The sequence below is a fragment of the Macaca thibetana genome, chromosome 15, assembly GCF_024542745.1.
Source record: "Macaca thibetana thibetana isolate TM-01 chromosome 15, ASM2454274v1, whole genome shotgun sequence".
NCBI classification, from domain to species: Eukaryota; Metazoa; Chordata; class Mammalia; order Primates; family Cercopithecidae; genus Macaca; species Macaca thibetana.
Window position 1 is genome coordinate 102,734,010 of NC_065592.1, and position 19,508 is coordinate 102,753,517.

The 19,508-nt window shown below is 41.7% G+C and overlaps 1 protein-coding gene and 1 long non-coding RNA gene across 3 annotated transcripts in view; one reads left to right on the forward strand and one right to left on the reverse strand.

Annotated features, from left to right (window-relative positions):
• Positions 1-19,508, forward strand: part of LOC126937670 (40S ribosomal protein S20-like) — a 1,038,442-nt gene that overhangs the window by 503,777 nt on the left and 515,157 nt on the right. The window lies entirely within an intron of this gene.
• Positions 1-19,508, reverse strand: part of LOC126937677 (uncharacterized) — a 67,670-nt gene that overhangs the window by 17,783 nt on the left and 30,379 nt on the right. Inside the window, exon 3 of the long non-coding RNA XR_007719809.1 lies at positions 17,231-17,329. This is a non-coding gene — a long non-coding RNA (uncharacterized LOC126937677). The remainder of the gene's footprint in view (positions 1-17,230; positions 17,330-19,508) is intronic.

Sequence of the window (19,508 nt, forward strand, 5' to 3'; positions counted from 1 at the left end):
GTCAAACAAGGGCAATGTGATCACAGTGGTCCAAAAAAACACCATCCGTCCCTTGGAACATTTGGATATTTTGTTTACTTTTATACATTCTCCAACCCCCAAATATCTCTCCTGGTAGGCAGTAAGCCCTGTAAGGGAGATTTGATCTCTCCCCTTTGGAAGCCTCGGTCCTGAAGCACCAGGACTTGATCTTCAACAGGCCTGGGGATGTGTCCCATACCCACTGATTACTTATATGACATTTATCAATGTATCTAAACCTTAATTTTCAGGTTTTTCAGCTATAACATGGAAATCATGGTATACTAATTGTCAGGGTGGTTGAGAAAATGAAATGAGAGAACGTGCATAAGCCACCCTAAACATAATAGTAGCATAACCCATAGACAGAACACCAGAATTATGGTACTGTTTTAGTTTCCTACAGTTGTTGTCAACCAGTGGTTTACAGCAACACCAGTTTTGTTATCTTAGAATTCTGGAGGTCAGGAGTCTGACAAAATTCTCACCAGCCTACAACAAGGTGATGACAGGCTGCATTCCCTCTGGAGCCTCTAGGGAAAAATGTTCTTTTCACTCTTCCAGCTGCTAGAGGCCATCCACATTCCTTGGGTTCTGGTCCCAAATTCCTCCAACCTCAGCTTCCATCATCACCTCTTCTCTGCCTCTGACTCTTCTGCCTGCCTCTTTTCCCTCATAAGGATCTTTGTGATGGCCTCGGGCCCATGCAGATAATCCAGGATCATCTTCCCATCTCAAAGTCCCTAACTTAATTACATCTGTAATCTGTAAAGGCCCTTTTACCACATGAGGTCACATATTCTCAGGTTCAGGGAATTGAGGTGGACATGGCTGAGGCCACTATTCTGTCTGCCACAGATACCAAAACAAAATTCAAATGCTATAAGACTTGATAAAATAAAAGATATGACCAGAATTGAGAGGGAACTGTAGAAACTAGAACCCCTCCTCCCACATGAGATATGAGATGTGAGGGGCCACTGAAGATATGTCAAAATGGACCAAACAAGGAATAGAGTCTTGGGATGATGTTTGGAGTTACAAGATTACCAATGGAGAAAGGTAAAAAAATGGAATCATATCAAAAAATGGAAAGGAGACAAGGGCAAGATAAATAGAGGCAAAAAGGTGATCCAAACATCTTTATTAATGTGTAGTCAATGTATGAAAGCTAAGGAAACAAAGTGAAGAACTAAAGAAATGGAAAAACATTTAAAGCTATGGAAATAACCATTGGCAAATTAAAATACTTTTTTGTGTATTATGACACAATATACAAGTCTCTCTCTTTCTCTTTCTCTCTCTCTCTCTTTGTTTGTTTGTACTTTTATTTTGCTGGAGTAAAATAAAAGAGGAGATCCAAAGATGATCTCCTCCCTTACATCCAAGGGGAGGAGATCATCTTTTGGATTCCTGCTGGCTAAAATTTTCTTTGTTTTGCTCTCAGAGAACCTCTCTAGGCAGCTGATGATGCCTTCCTGATCCAGGACAGGTGAGCCCCCACAATTAGGGCTTAGCCCAAGAAGTTTCTTGGCTTCACTAAGGAACGAACTCAAGAGTGAGCCTGTAGGCCGGGCGCGGTGGCTCAAGCCTGTAATCCCAGCACTTTGGGAGGCCGAGACGGGCGGATCACGAGGTCAGGAGATCAAGACCATCCTGGCTAACCCGGTGAAACCCCGTCTCTAGTAAACAATACAAAAAAATAGCCGAGCGAGGTGGCGAGCGTCTGTAGTCCCAGCTACTCGGGAGGCTGAGGCAGGAGAATGACGTAAACCCGGGAGGCGGAGCTTGCAGTGAGCCGAGATCCGGTCACTGCACTCCAGCCTGGGCGACAGAGCGAGACTCCCTCTCAAAAAAAAAAAAAAAAAGAGTGAGCCTGTAGTAGAAAACAGCTTAATTGAGGCAGCAGTGTTACAGCTCCATGACTGCTCCTGCAAAGCAGGGTTACCCCATAGGTTGTGTTTGGAGAGTAGCAGTTCAGAGGCAGTTTTGCAGTCATAGCCATACCTGCTTTTAATCACATGCAAATTAAGGGGTGGGTTATTCATACATTTCTTTGGGCAGTCACTTCCAGATGTTGCCATTGCAATGGTAAACCACCATGGCACTGGTGAGCATGTTTGATGAAGAGGTGCTTTCAGTGGCTGTTTCAGCGACTGTTCCAGTCAGTCTTTCACCTGGTCTGGATGAAAGACCAGATGTCTTTCATCTGGTCCTGCCTCTTACCTCATTCCCTGCTCAGAGATTAGATACTTCTCCTTGCAGAAGGGTGAAGGCCCATTTTCTGTAATTGCTTTCTGCTGATTTTAGGGGCATAGGCCCTGCCTAGCATCAGAGGAGTAAAAATGTCTGGATACCTTATCTAGGGGGCCAAGAGGCAGGAAGTTTTTATTCTCTGGATCAGTAAACAGAATGTGTTTGAAGCCTTGTGCCAGCATTGTCTTTACCTGGAACTGTTATAATCTAGAAGACATAAAGTTTACTAAGAGGTTAAAGTAGCAAGGGCCAAAGATTAGTAATAACAAGACAGCTATCAGAAGTCCTAGGACTGATAAAAAACCAGGTGAGACTTGGGATGGCACTTTTAATAGTGGACCAGATATAGTTGGGTTCAGTGCCCCACTTATATCTATGTAATCAGGTAACGTGCTCATAGATCTTTTGAATGTGAACCTTGACATGCCCAGAGTTGTTAATATATGTGCAGTAAGTTTTACTAATAACTGCATAGATTTCACTTTGTTTAGCTAGCAAATAATCCAATACTAGTCTGTAATCGAGAACTACATTTGCCAAAGAGTCTAGGGACTCTTGAATTCCCTTTACTGCCTGACCTGCATTGGTGGCTAAGGATTCTAGGATTTCAGTCAAGCTCTTTAGGGTTGGCTCATGGTAGGCAAAGCTGCCCCCCTGGATGCCACTAGTCCTACTGCTGCCCTGATTCCTGCCAGAATTAATCCTCTTGCTTGCTTCTTTCTGGTATTCCTGGGTCTTATGGGGTTATAGACTGTGACCCCTGAAGAGGCAAGGGTGGTCAACATACATTCACCTCTGCTTCAAGCTTTTGATATACAAGGGAAAGCTACTCCTAAAAGAACAGGTGGCTCCTTGGAGAGTCAGGCATGGTTATGGTGTGTGACTTCTTCCCATTCATGGTCACAAACAAAAATGAGCCCTGTTGGGGCTCAAATAGAGGCCCTGCAGGGTATGAGACCTATCCTTTGCTGCCAAACTGAGTCTATGGAACTATTCCTCCCCTGTTCCAGTGGAGGTGGTTGAGCAATCTTTGTTTTCCAGAAGTGGGCAGCACTCCCACCTTCCCAGCTTAGGCGGTTGTTCTTCCCCTGCATGTTCTGATCTGGGAGAAGGCACCATATATGGTCTCCTTGCTCACAAGTGGAATTCCATTGATCTTGGTGCAGCCTTGGGAACTTGGCAACTAGAGTTGGACCAGAGCTTCACAGGGGAACTTCTGCTTTTGGGTCATTAACACAACAGCAGGCACAAAAGATAGAATCATTAGTGTATTGGAGATATAGATACACAACTTCCCAGGTGCAGGTGGTAGTGGTTGGGGAGGTTCAGGTGGAATCTATTAGGTGGGGGAGAGTTCCTCATAGCAAGTAGGGGTCTGGGAACTTTGGGATCATATGGTTAGTTAGGAGGTCTGAGAATATGGCTACAAGATTTTCCAGATAGGCCAGAAGGTGGAATTCTCTATCCTGGGGATGTTGATGGAAAATCCAGCAACCACGAAGATGATTCCCTGATGCCATAATTTTTGAAGTATTTACCATAGAGTTATGTTCCCACCCACACTGCATCAGGATCATTGAGAAAGCCAACAGAATCAACAGCGACAGCATGGTGTCCGGTTGGGCCTTAGAGTGGCTTCTACACCCAACAACCGCAAAAGAGGTGCTTCCCAGGAAGACGTGGTTGGCCAAAGCAATGGAAAAGAAGTATTACAGTTAGGAAAAAGAGAAAAATTAACGTGCCTATTCCCATCCACAGCATCACATTACCACCTCTGGCTGAGTGTTGATTCTTTTAATTAAGTAGTGGAGGTCTTTTAAAGGTTCACAGATGTAATCGTGGTGTCCTCATTTTATGCCTGCAATGCATAAGAAATAGGTTTAATCCTGGACAGGTGTACCCGACTAGTTATTCCCTGGAGTTTAACATTAGTAGGGTACTCAGCAACACTTGACAAGCACCCTTCCATTTTGGTTGTAATCCCTTGGGGGATTTTTCTTTTTAAGTTTTTAGTAAGACTAAGTCTTCTGGGAGGAGGCAATACTTTATTTTTATATTCTTAAAGAGTCTTGTGAACCTGGCCTAAATTGTAAAGGGGGCATAGTGAGGTGTCTCCAATCCCGTTTTGTGTCATGGACTGAATTAGTTTTTTTAAGAATTTTTTTGTGTATGTGGAAGGGGGATTTCCTTTGGCCAACAGAATCAAAAGACTCATAGTGGATTAAACATTCTAGGCCAGATGGGAATGGAGGTAGGCAGGTACTCATTAGCCCTTAAAACCATTTTAAGCACTATGAGAGTCAAAAACTAAAAGCCAAAAATAAGGTTATAAAACTGACTTATCTATACATCCTGTGCATTGAGCTACTGTAATCTGACTTGTAGCAATTAGCTATACCAAACACAAGCATTTTGTTTAGGAGTCTGTGTGCCTTTTTTTAATTTGGAGGGGCTGAATTAATTTTATCCCTTAAAACCCAGCCCTTGCAATCTTGCATGCCCACTTATTCCACTATAGTTCCTGGGCCTGAAGGAATTAAATCATTTTAAATTCTAGATGTAAAACAAAACAGAGAATTAGCAATGTTTCAAGCAAAAAGGTCATACATGCTGCCTAGTTTTGAGAATGACAGCGACGGAAGCTCATGGGTAGCTAAACATTTAAATTATTTAGTATCAAGGCATAAAACAAGTTATATTAATTCAGCTAGAGGCAAAATTATTAAATGAATACAAGCTTTTCTCTGTGTCTCATGAAAGCAGTTTACTTTGATTGTTTCCTTTGCCCAGGTTTAAAGACAAGGCTTTGGTTAACTTGAGTTTGATGTTAGATACTGGCAGAAATTGGTGCCATCTCCAGATGAGCTATGCATACCCAGGAATCAAAGCCCTGTAATTTAACAGCACATGGATTAGTTAATAGCACCTGATAAGGAACTTGTCAGAGGGCTGGAGGTGGTGATGCTTGAGTTCATGACCTGACTGGAAGCTGTAAAAAGATTTTATAACCTTGTAGTGATTAATTTTTATAGCTTTGATAAACCCCAGCAACAAGCAAGAGATTTAAACTAGGATTCAATTCTGAGGGCATTTGTCAAAGGTGTTAAAGTCCCAAAATATTTGATCAGTGTGGAACTACAGGTTATTGTAAGCAATAGTTACTTATTTATCCAAAGTTAAATACTCTTGGCAGTGTGATTACCTCTCCATATGGGAACTCCACTTAAATAACCTGAAAGTTGAATTTGATGAAGAAAAACATAATACTTGAATTTAATCAGATGCAGGAAAAGTGTATTTAAGATTATGAGTGTAGCAGGGGAACTGAGAAAGTTTTCTGGTTAGTTACAATGAAAATTTAGAAATATCAAGAAAAACCAAGAGTATAGAATCAAGTTATATTGGAAAAAAATGCAGCTTTTATAGACCTCTAAGACAAAACACTTTAGTATCAGGCCACAATAACAGTTGGAATCAGAAGAGAAAATGTCACAGGAGCTGATGAAAAGGCTAAAGGAGACAGTTATACGACTCTGAGAAGCAAGAGGATTTTAAAAGAAATAGAATATAAAATCAAAAAGCAAAATTTTGGGTAATTTAGCAAATTAATACTGTAAGAAAATTTGGTTTGACATGGAGACTATTTTTAGAAAGTCTATTATACACAATTTTCTTTTCATTACAGCTAGCTTAATCACACACAAAATTCTTTTCATAAATTCCCCTTTATGAACCTTATCACAACTTACATATACCATCCACCACATGCTTGGACAATTTGACTTGTCCTATACTAACTCTTTCTTAAATAACCAGTCATTTTACTCTAGGATAAGAGTTTACTACAGAAGATCCTTTTTATACAAAATTACTCTTTCTTTATATCCTTCCTTGCAAAAAAATACATTTTTTATCTAGAGTTTTCTTTATATCTCTTTTTTTTCCACTCACTGGTCCCTTCATAAGTTGAACCTCACCTTCATTGACTTCTGAATTTGACAAAAATTACTCTTTTTCCCAATAAAGAATATGTTTTCCCTGGCACATTTTATATAAACCTAGGAGGCAAGAAATCCTGAACTTCCCAACAGACATTGGCATTCTGTAGATGAGAGCCATTTCACAATTTTAAGGTTTTCAACTATACAAAAAGCTTGCTATTTAAAGCCATTTTAACCAGTTCAAAACCTACAAACAAAAGTGGTTTACCTTAAAGTTAAATCATAAAAGACACAACATTCTTTTCAAACTAACAAGTTCAGACTAGACTTACATGTTTAATTTATTCTTGCTCTTTTATTTATAAGCCAATCTGATACCATGCTAGACACAGGACATGCCACAATACCTATCTATACACATAAACAAACACATCAAACAAAGGGCCTATACAAGATAACAGGATCCAAATTATCTACAAAACTGGGACCTGTCTACCTGACCAAACCTTATTTGCCCCAACAAGTATGGAAGACATGAAGAGGCAGGGAAGGGGATCCTGTAGCAGCCAATAAGGAAGCAAGGGGCAAACTGTGTTACTGAAGGGGAGACCTGAGTCTCTGAGTTGCTGGAGAGCTCACCCAGCAGTGGGACACTAAAGAAAAATGTTCAGTCGGCCTCTAGTCTGCCACTGCAGGAAGCTGTCTGTCAGGTAAAGGATCCAAGATCCCTAATAAACTTACTTGAGCAAAGCAGCTCACTGGGGCTAGTGGAAGAAGGTTAGCTCTAGAATTGATGGGGAACTTTTTCTCTCTCTCATCAGGGACAGTCAGGACAGTCTCATTATCAATGGCCCTTTTGTTTATAGTAGGCACATTGATTCTGGCCCAGGGGCCAATCAATTGGGGGCTCTCATATGGGCATTCCAGACACTGATCTTGTGACACTTTCTTGGGATGGGTAACCCTGAGGAGGAAGGGGGCTTAAAGCGTATGCTAATAATTGTACTTTTTGGCTATTTCTTATGGTTTTGCCTCTTCTTCTCCTCTGTCACTGTTGTTGTAAACCCCAAAAGTCATGTTTAAGAGTTGGATTATGGGGGTGTGAGAACCCTTGCTGCTGCTTTTTGTAGCATTTTCCTGATGTTAGGGGAAGACCGAGTAATAAAATGCATACCCAGGAGAGTCTGCCCTTCTGGGGAGTCTGGATCTGTGTGAGTATATTTCTTGAGTGCCTCAACCAAACGACCCTGAAACAGAGTGGGACTTCCATAATTTCTCTGAGTTATTTCTCTAACCTTGTCATAATTGATTGGCTAAACCACACCCTTTTCCCACTGCATTTCTTCCACAGCACAGCAAGTAGATGATAATACTTGCAAGTCATGACAAGTTAAGTTGAAGAACATGGTCAACTTAAAAAACTCCTCTATGAACTTTTCTGGATTCTCTGAAAACTAGCCACATTTTCTTTGTTAAATAAAGCCAACTCAGACAGAAAATAGCACATGTACTCTAAGTGTTCCCCAATTTTCATCAGCTACTTCCTGCAATGGACACAGGTTTGACTTTTAGGAGCTGATATGGGGTCCACTTCTGGAGGTATTGGTTGGACCTACTCTTTTGAGCAGTAAGAGGTATAGGCTGGAGCTAGCTCGATAAGGGGGCGAGGTGCCTGATGACCTTGGGATGAAACCCTTTGTTAGAAAACCGGCAGGACCCTCCTCAGAACGGGGGCACTGAGGAGGCTCCAGGGAGGGCATAGACCTTCTGGGAGAGCAGCTAGGAATGCCCTTTGATGCAGGGCAAGCCAGCCCCAAAACTGGGGCTTAGCCTGGGAAAGTTCTTGGCTTCACTCAGGAAAGGATTCAAGAATCAGCTGGTGGTAGAAAAAAAAATGGCTTTATTGAGGCAACAGTGTTACAGCTCTGTGACTGCCCCTGCAGAGTCAGGATACCTCAAAGGCAGTGTGTTTGTGTAGCAGCTCAGAGGCTGTTCTCCAGTTATATTTATACATACTTTTAATTACATGCAAGTTAAGGGGTGGGTTACTCAGAAATTTCTAGAACAGAAGTGGTAACTTCCAGGTATTGGCACAGCAATGGTAAACCATCACGGCGCTGGTGAGCATGCCTCTTCCCTGTTTCAACCAGTCTTCAGTCTGGCCCAAAGTGAAATCCCCCCTGCTACCTCACTTCCAGTGGTGTCTGCAGTGACATTTTGTTCCCTCTTTCGAAATCATTTTCAGTGGGGTCTCTTGTGGGTGGGACGTTAAGCACAAGTGCTCAGCCAACTGCACTGAACCAGAAATTCTGCATCTGTGCTGACCTGAGACGCTTTCTGGCAAACCAAGCGTATAAACCATGCGGACCATGGGACAGATGCCACATCGCTCTCTCACACCTTCATGCACGTCCTTCAGTGTTGCACAGCAGCAGCCTCTAAGGGAACCAGCCCTGAGATGTATTTTTAAAACATTTTTACTATTTGATTTGATTTTTTACAACTATGAGGCACAGATGTTTTACTGGGGGAAAAATATGTAGAAGACATGGCTGGATGTGTGTTACGAGAAAGAGGTCAAGTGCAAATGAGGAAAAGAGGAACTCATGAACCTCTTCTGCCTTTTGGCGAGTGGCCAGTCATTTGAAACTGTGAAGCAGAAGGTAGCAAGGGACAGTCATTCCTATGGGTGCCACAGGAACCCACAAAGGGGAAACTTCCTCTTTGTCCTTGGAAGGACAAAGGGTCACCGAAATCAACTGACAAGAGACAGACTAATTGGAAAAAAGGCACACATATTTATTAATGTGCATAGGAATCTTACGAAGATCTCCAAGAAATGGTAAGGTGGTTGACACATTTACACTATCTTTTTTAAGCCTTCTTTGATACAGGTCTCACTCTCTTGCCCAGGCTGTAGTACAATGGCAGGATCATGGTTTACTGTAGCCTCAAACTCCTGGGCTCAGGCAGTCCTTCAAGCAATCCCACCTCAGGCTCCTGAGTAGCTGGAACTATAGGTCTGTGCCCCCATGCCTGACTAATTATTTTCATTTTTTGTAGAGATGGGGGTCTCACTATGTTGCCTTGAACTTGAACTTCTGACCTCAAGTGATCCTCCTGCCTTGGCCTCCCAAAGTGCTGGGATTACAGGCAGGAGTCACCACATCCAGCCTATACACAGCTTAAGGTTACAAAAAAAATGTGGGCTTGGAGTACACCCAAAAACTGGTTGTGGCAGTAAATCAAGTTATGATGTCAAGGCAGGTTACGGCAGGAAAAGAAGAGGAGGTCTGGCTTGCAAATGTGGTCTTATTATACAGGTGAAAGCTTACAGGTAGCAGTCCTCAGAGAGAATAGATGGTAAATGTTTATTTCAGAAATTTAAGGTGTCAGACTCTGTTAATATTTTCTTGATCTGGACAAGGGTGAGCCTCAAAGAAAACCTGGCTGCACCATGCTGATTCTGTACAGACGCAAATCTCCCTGCAAAGGACAGCTTTGCACGGCTACCTCTGTTTGCAGGCCCTCTGAACAGCCACCTCAAAATATGTCAAAGAAGGATATTTGGAGGTGAAATATTTTGGTTTCGTCCATTACAAATCTGTATCTGCCACAAGATAGTATCATTTACTCACTGTATAGCTTTGGCCAAGTGGTTTGAATTCTCTGTCCCTTAGTTTATCTGTAAACTGAAGAAAATAATAGCACATACTTCACAGAGTTTTATGATAATTGAATTAATATAAGCAAAGAACTTCTAATAATGCCTGGCACATAGTAAATAACCAACCTGTCATTAGAAGACAGAATCCATGGATTTACTGTTAGTATAAATAATGTGCTCTCTGCTACACAGAAAAGCAGTCTTCAAGGGGAGCATCCATTTTCCACCTGGAATCCAAGCAGAGGCGGCCTCCCTGAGCCAGGAAGGTAGGCCACAAAGAAGAGAAGGTAGATCCATGTGTGCAGGGCAGGGCCATGACTGTAGCAGCAATGCCCATTCTTGGCCACAAGCACAGATGAAGGTGCTACCAGGATCCAGAACCAGGCACTGAAGAGGGAAGTGCACAAGCCATGTAAGTGATCACAAAGCACTCAGGTCACGAGAAGAGGTGACCCAGACCCCACTCCCTAAACCATCATGACAGGAAGGAAGCACCAACTCGCTGCCAAGGGGAGCTTTTTAATTAGTATGTTCATTAAACCGATGCCAGCTCTCATTTCAGAATGTAAATTCGGTCTTTCCCAAAAAATCCTTGGATATCTTCAGGAAGTCCCAAGTTACTTTTAAATGTGGACACTTGCATCCCTTCTACCTTTGCTTTTTCAGAAGCAGACGCAGATTTGAGATCCCAGTAGAAAGAATGTATTTGGCAGGTGCATGATACCCCAGCAAGGGAGTAGGGACATGGAACCAGGAGGGGAAGGTGAGACCAGGAAGGGAAGGCAGCCCAGTTATGAGCCACTGGAGCACAAGAAAACTGCAGAACCACCTGTGCATCTTCCTGAGGGACGAGGGAGCCGGGACATTCAGACACCAGCCTGTCAGTCATTGGTGGAGGGCTGCCAGGGCTATTAATTCCCCAGCACTCAAACCACCCCAGACGTGGGCAGAGAGACCTCCTGAGGCTTAGGAGAATGTCTTCAGGCAAAGAAGAAGTTGAAACTCAGATAGAATCCACAGACCACAGGGGTGTGAGTGAGTTACCAACAGTTCTGGTTACATTTACATTTAGGGAGAAGATTCTGGAACCCAACATAGATAGATCAAGGTAAAGAGCATCCCTCCCAGAAGGTTGCCAGGATGCTCTAGAGCTCATGAGATTTGCTCTTGGTGACACTGAGAAGCAGGAAGGAGTGGGAATGGAGAGTGCAGGCTTTGAAATCCACCCATCCGGGGCTGCCTCCCTGCTCTGCTCTCACAGCTCTGTGATCTTGCGCAAGTTCCATAGCACCTCTGGGTGAGATTTCCCATCTGTCAAATGGGGTTGACGATAATACCTATAGGGCTGTTGTGAGGACTTAACACGGTCATACAGATAAAGCACTTAAGAAGCACTTGCCATTAAGCGCTCAAACGTTTGTATTCTACATCTTCTGTCAATTGTCTTTGTTTATAAATGCTGTGGCATGCTGGGTGCTCAAAAGGTGTTGACAATAATTTATTCACTACAATGCACCAAGAATTAAGTGAACTATTGCAAAGAAAATAAAAACTAGTGTTCATCACATCCTGCGCTGGGCCTCAGAGAACCAGGCGAGGGTATGTGGCCAATGAGTGACCAATGAAGTCACTGTCAGAGTGGCTTTGTCACCCAAGGAGCTCCTACTAGTTTATTAGGGCAATCCGACTTTCAGATTTTAATCCTAGCAGTGTACGGATATAAAAGATACCAAGTCTAAAAATAATAATTATAAAGATCTTAAAAACAACCCGTGATACTCACAAATCCTTTCGATTGGTAATTTTTGAGACACTGGACCATATCTAATACTTGGCAACAGGGCACCACTGTGCTATCATGAAGCATCATCATCAGTTCCAGTGAAGGTGAAATGGTTTCTATTATAAGCATGTTAATAACTTCTATTAATAGAGATGAGAAAAAGCACAAAACCTTTATCATTTCTTTTCATGCATGGATTAAAATGAGAACTCTATATTACAAAGAAAAAAAAAAAGGTTCCCTTTCTAATGCCATCCAAGGAACAATATTCTAAGTGTGCCTACTGAGACAGGATTTCATCTGAATCTATTGCTATGTATTCTCCAACATCTTCTCCAAGATTAGGCCCTTTCCAGCTGAGACTGGTTTTTGCTAGCGGTGGTTAGATTTTCACAGTTCCCAGCCCAGGGGAAGGGAGGGCACCTCCCTGAGACTACATTGCCCTCTGCTGGCCATCTGAGGCCAAGTCAGCTAGGGAAGGCCTCTGGGGAATTAACTTTTTTCAAAAATAAAGTTTATGAAATTATACATGAGATTTGCATAAAAGGTGAAGTGAGGTTGTTACAGCTGCAAAGTCTCTCACTCTCCAGGGGCAAAAGTAAGAGGTCAGAAGTGCACTTGGAACTATCGGGATGGTGAAGGTCACACAGGCAGCCTGGGTTTGGAGTCAGGCTCAGGTTGACCCTGCTCTGCTGGTACCAGCTGTGCCATCTTGGGCAAGTTGTGAACCCCTCTAAGCTTCAGTTTCTCATATGTGAGATGTGATAATCCCCGGGGTCACTTATCCAAAGATTAAAGAACACAATGCACATAAAGTTGTAAGCAGCGTATGTGACACTTCGTGTTCTAACAAACGTTCGTTATTATTGTTCCAACTTCCTTCTTGCAGATGCAGAAACTGAAAACTCTCAGGGCTTGACATAGGGACCCAAAGTCACCTGTCTGCCTAGGGATAAGGGGGGAGTCATCCCAGGCCAAGCCTCCCACCCTCCCCAAGGCGTCTTGGGCTTTCATGAGCATCTTTAGCTCCATCCCCTAGTCACAACCCATCTCAGTGGACATGTGTCCCGGACGCTAAGCCTGGCCTACCCCACCGCCCCACACAAGGAAATGTTCCCTGTGGGCTGAGCCTCACACTCTGCTCACATTTGCCCCCCACAGAGCAGTTCACCTGGAGGGTAGCGCAGGTGCTATTCCCGAAAGGCCATGTGAAGCCAGTGCAACTGTCAGAGTGAGGAGGAAATTCCATACAACACGAGCAGGTGGGCTGGGGCGGTAGGCTCGAGGGCAGGGGCTATTAATGACTGAACCATAGAAAAGTCCATTTGTTCATTTTTCTATTCATTCGCTCCCAAGTATTTTTTGAGCAGCACATGCTAAGCAAGTCTTCTCAGCACTCACATCGAAGAAAAGAAAAGAGGTGGCTCTGGTCTGCAACACCCTTGGGCACCTGGTGGGAGGCCTGGTTCCCCTTTTATGTGGTTTGTCACATTCTCAGGACTGTGACCAAAACCAAATGAGGGCATTCCCATTAGATCCCGCTGAGTGAGCTGTGCCTCCAGTAAACAAGCTTGAGCAGGTGCGGTTCATGTTAATTGAGAACCTCATGCCACCAAACAACACATGTGCTAGCAAGGGTTGCCCACACATTGCCTCAACACTAGCGTTTGTCCTTCCTGTGTCCTTCCTTCTGAATAGCCACACAGCACCAGGACCATTGCGCAAGAATCATTCAAATCGCCACCACTAATGGGTTTGGATTGGAATTCCAGAAATAACCCCAGCTTGACTACTTACTGTCTGTATTCCTTCAACGGAGTGATTAATCTTTCCTGTCTCCAAATTATCACTGGATCACGGCAGTGACAATACCTATTTTGCAAAATTTTCGTAAGACTTAAAGACAGTAAATATAAAGCCCCTGGTTGCCTACACAAAGTGGACACTGAGGAAATAGCAGCCATTGTTACTATTTCACACCTAAACAAAATACACATATGGACAGAATATATGTATACATTCACATACATATATTGACACATATAAAAATATGCATGCCAATTTTTGTTGCTGTATATAAGACATATAGTATTATACTGGAAAAGCACAAAGAACATACACTGTAGAGATTACAAAAACTAAATATGTTTATCTTGCCAAATAAAACATTTGAAAAGATACTGCTTTGGGTCATGAAGACAGTTGCTTTCTTATCTCTTGAGTTAAGGAAAATACATATTTTATGGAAAGCCATGGAGGTAGCTTCTAACTAAAAATAAAACTTAAACTTGTTTTGAGGAATAAAATCAGTATCCTCATTTTTTTAATATTCTGAGGAAATAAAAGAGAAATCACAAGTATGAATATGTAGTTTAGGTCAACTTACATTTCTGCAATGCAGGATGCTATAACTATGCTGTAGAAATGTACTCCTACTAAAACACTCAGCAGTCATCCCCTCTCCACCCCCAAAAGAAGGTGTTTTTCAGTAGCATCTGCTACTTTCAGATGGTCAAGTGATGGCAGAAGCGATTTACAGTAACCACAAGTGTAAGGTTATAGGAGCAGCCTAGCCTATGATCTCAGGAGCCAGACCATCTGGCTGTGCCACTTTCTAGATGTCTGATCTTGAGAACCTTCTCTGCCAACCTGTGCCTCAGTTTCCTCTACCAGAAAATGTAAAGAACAGCACCCTGACCTTATTTCAGATTTAAATGAGTTGATGCTTAGAGAACAGAACATAATTAGCACTGTTTATGAAATAATGCTTTTTGAATTTATTGGCATTTTAAAAATCCTTCAACTGAAAAGAGATCTCAAAGACTCTTGGAGAAATTATACTTAACAATAAGGAAATAGGACACTTTATCAACCCAATAAGGAGCATCTATAGAAAACTTATAGCTGGTGTCATACTGATGGTGACATGAACACTTTTCCCTAAGATGAGAAAGGAGGTAGGAATGTTCACATCCACCAGTTCTACTCAAGGTTGTACTGGAAGTTCTAGCCATTGCTATAAGGCAAGAAAAATAAATAATTAAATAAAAAATATAAAGCTGGAAAAGGAAAAGAAACTTCCTCCATTTGCAGACGACATGACTCTTTACATAAAAAAACTAAGGAATTTACAAAGAAACCACTATAACACACAAGTGAACTTACTAAGGTCTCAGGATATGAAGTAAATCTATAAATTTCAACTGCATACTTATATAATATCAATAAAAATGGTAAATGAAATTTACAAAAAGCCACATACCATTTTATAATAATATAAAATACTTAGAAATAAGTAAATAAGGTGTGTAAGATCTGTACACTGACAACTATAAAACATTGCTAAAAGAAATTAAAAAGGACCTAAATTAATGGAGAGTTATACTACGTTCATAGATTGAAAGAGTCACTATTGTTAAGGTATCATTTCTCCCCAAGTTTACCTATATATTCAATACAATACCAACAAAAATCCAAAGAGGGCTTGTTTGTAGAAATTAACAAGCTAATTTTTAAATATTTATATGGAAATGAAAAAGACCTACAATAACCCAAACAGTCTTAAAAAGTAAAATGGGGAAATAAATACCTAATTTTAAGTCTTAATGTAGTACAGTAATCAAGACAGTATGGTATTGGTATAAGGATAAATAGATCATTAAACAGAATAGGAAGTCCAGAAGTAGACCCACATGTATACAATTAAGAGATTTTTGACAGAAGCATCAAAGCAATGAAAAGGGAAAAGGAAAGTCCTTTCAAGAAATTGTGCCGAAACAACTGGACATTTGTGTAGAAAATTAATAACTCACTTCCTATTTTACACTATATACAAAAATTAGTTCAAGATGCATCAGAGTTCTATTACACATAAAAGCAATAAAATTTCTCAAAAGAATAAGAGAATATCTAATGTGGTAGGCAAAGTATTCCTAGGCTGGTAAAAAACAGCACTCATCTAAAAATAGGAAAATTGTTCAATTTCACTTAACCAAAATTAACTTATGCTTATCACAAGACAATGATAAGAAAATGAAAAAGGCAGCAATAGACTAGGAGAAAATATTTGCCAAATATATATCTGGCAAAGGATTTCAATTCAGAATATATCTTTTACAGTTCTACAAATTAATAATCAAAAGACAATCTAATTTTTAATGGGCAAAATATTGGACAAACACTTGATAAAAAATAAGAGATAGTCAGATAACATCAAGTGTTGGCAAGGATGTGAAGCAACTGGAGCTATCATACACTGCACAAATCTCATACGCAAAATGATACAACCCCTTTGGAACCTTCTTGGCATTTTCCCAGACAGCCATCTGCTCCATGACTCAGGAATTCTACTCTTAGATTGTAGGAACTTATCCAAGAGGAATTAAAATGTAAGTCCACAAAAAAGACTCATACAAGAATATTCATAGCAGCCCTATTCAAAAAAGCAAAAAAAAAAAAAAAAAGAAACTAGACATAGCTCAAATATCCATCAACAGAAGAACAAACAAATAAATATATATCTCTGTATGATTACAGTAGAAAAAACAAGCAAACTGTTTTTCTCCTACTATACTCAATACAAAACACTTCTGGTCATCAAAGGACAGCAGGGTGTCCTTCCATTCAGTTCAAATCTGATACTATCTACCTGGAGATAGCATCAGATCACACAAGTTGAGGGCTTAGTCTCATAAAACTCTTCCCCCTTTAGATGCCAGACCCAAGCCCCAGGTTACGACCTGCACTTAAGCCAACCAGTTATAAATCAGGATTCTCAGCCAGGTGCGGTGGCTCATGCCTGTAATCCCAGCACTGTAGGAGGCTAAGGCAGGCAGATCACGAGGTCAGGAGACGGAGACCATCCTGGCCAACATGGTGAAACCCTGTCTCTACTAAAATATACACACAAAAAAAATTAGCTGGGCGTGGTGGTGCGAGCCTGTACTCCCAGCTGCTTGGGAGGCTGTCGAAGGAGAATCGCTTGAACCCAGGAGGTGGAGGTTGCAGTGAGCCGAGATCACGCCACTGCACTCCAGCCTGGTGACAGAGCAAGACTCCATCTCATAAATCAATCAATCAATCAATCAGGATTCCCACAAACCCCTCCTCAGGTTTGATAATTTGCTAGGACAGCTGACAGAACTCAGGGGAACACTTTACTCACATTTACCCATTTATTATAGAGGATACTAGAAAGGATACAGATAAATAATCAGATGGAAGAGATGCATAGTGCAAGGTATGTGAGAAGAAGCACAGCACTTCCATGCCATTCCTGGGGCACCACCCTCCATGGTTCATCATTCAGAAACTCTCCAAGTCTTGACTTTTGGGGTTTTTGTGAATGTTTCATTACATAGGCATAATCGATTAATGTATGGGCCCTTGGTGATCAACTCAGCCTTCAGCCCCTCACTTCTCCCCAGAGATCCACTTGGGGCTGAGGGTGCCAAGCTGCTAATCACGTGATTGGTTCCCATGGCAACCAGCCCCATCCTGAGGCTATCTAGGAGCTCCCCCTCACCCATCAGTCATCTCCTTAGCATACAAAAAGGCACTTACCATTTTGGAGATTCCAAGGCAGATAGGAGCTGTATGCCAGAAAACAGGGACAAGACCAAATACAGTGTATTTCTTATCATAAGTCACAGTTACCACAATCTGCAAAAAATAAATAAACAACATGGTTGAATCTTGAAACTATGAGGTTGAGCAGATGAAACTGGACACACAAGAGTACACAAATGTGAATGACAGAGCCTTGGGAGATGTAAAAAAAAAAGTACATAAATAAATGTAAGGATCTCATTTAAATAAAGTTCAAGAATAGAGAAAACCAATCTAAGATGATAGAAATCAATTTCTTTTTTTTTTTTTTGAGACAGAGTCTCACTGTCAGCCAGACTGGAGTGCAATGACGTGGTCTCGGTTCACTGCAACCTCTGCCTCCCGTTCAGGGGATTCTCCCACCTCAGCCTCCCAAGTAGCTGGGACTACAGGTGCATGCCACCACACTCGGCTAAGTTGTGTGTGTGTGTGTTTGTGTGTGTGTGTATTTTTTAATAGGCTCTAGAGGATTGGGGACTGGCTGTAAGGGGACAATTTCTTAGATGATGGGAATTCTCTATGTCTTGATCATGGTGATGGTTACCCAATGTAAACAAAAAGAGTCAAACTCTGTAAAATATTTAAATAGATTTATTCTGAGCTAAATATGGGCAACCAATGGCCCATGACACAGCCCTCAGGAGATCCTGAGAACTGTGCCCAAGGTGGTTTTATACATTTAGGGAGATCTAAGACATTAATCAATACGTTTAAGATGTACATTGGTTCAGTCTGGAAAGCAGGGACTTCCAGGTCATGAGCAGATCCAAAGACTTTCTGATTGGCAAATGGTTGAGGGAGTTAATATCTTAAGACCTGGAATCAATAGAAAGAAATCTGGGTTATGATAAGGGGTTGCAAATGCTAAAGTTTACCATGTAGATGAAGCCTCCAGGTAGCAGGCTTCAAAGAGAACAGATTGTAAGTATTTCTTCTCAGTCTTAAAGAGTCTACCAGTCTTCGGGTCTCTGTGTTGATGTTAATTCTGGTCAGCTGTGAGACAGGTTCGAAGCCCTCCTCCCACCAAACCCCCACTTCCATCATGGACTAAACTAGTTCTTCAGGTTAACTTTAGAATGCTCTTGGCTGAGAGAAGGGGTCCTGATTGGGGGCTTAGAATTTTGTATTTGTTTTACATTCTCCTCTTCTGGCCAAGATTTGCCAGAAGCAACATCAGTGGTCACCGAACTTTCACTGTGTCCCATAGCATAGTCAAAGCAGTATGGCTGCCTGCTCTGGGTCCCTCCTGTCCCTCAGTGGGACCCCTATGGCCAAGGGACTTAGGGCCAAAAGATGTATAGCCAATTTAAATGTTCTAGGCCAGACAGGGATGGATGTAGACAGGCATTCATTAGTCCTTAAAACATTTTTTTCGGTAATAAAGAGCCTACAAACTAAAAGCCAAAGGCAAGTTTACAAAATTGACTTATCTACCTTTCAATTCTACATGCTGAGCTACTGTGATCTTGGTTTTAGTTACAGACTTATTGCAATTAACTATACAAAATATAAGCACTGTTAAAGCTTTTTAAGCTAAGGAAGTTAGAGACTTTTGTTGTGCCTCAATGATTTTTGCAGTCTTTTACTAATTTGTCCCAAGGTGGCTGATAATAAACATTAAAAATATACATATACAGGCCGGCCACTCACGCCTGTAATCCCAGCACTTTAGGAGGCCGAGGCAGGCAGATCATGAGGTCAGGAGTTCAAGACCAGCCTGACCAACATGGTGAAACCTGGTCTCTACAAAAAATACAAAAATTAGCTGAGCATGGTGGCACGTGCCTGTAATCCCAGCTACTTGGGAAGCTGAGGCAGAAAAATCACTTGAACCCGGGAGGCAGAGGTTGTAGTGAGCCGAGATTGTGCCATTGCACTCCAGCCTGAGCGACAGAGCAAGACTCTGTCTCAAAAATAAATAAACAAATAAATAATATATATATATGCATAAATCTCATAACTGGCCATATTACACCCAGCAAGCTTTGTCACAAGGTATCTTTATAACCTCTCAGTAATTTTCTTTTAATTCTATGGGAAGCAGGAAATTCTTTATGGTTGGGATGGATAAAAGGGTGTCGCATACATAATAACCCAGGAGGCAAAGTCCCTTACTTTACTAGCTATTTAGGTATCTGTGATTTGGAGGGTCTAAACTAATTCTATCCCACAGAACTGGCCCTTGCAATCTCACACACTGACCTCTTACGTGATAGTCCCTGGGCCTAAAGGG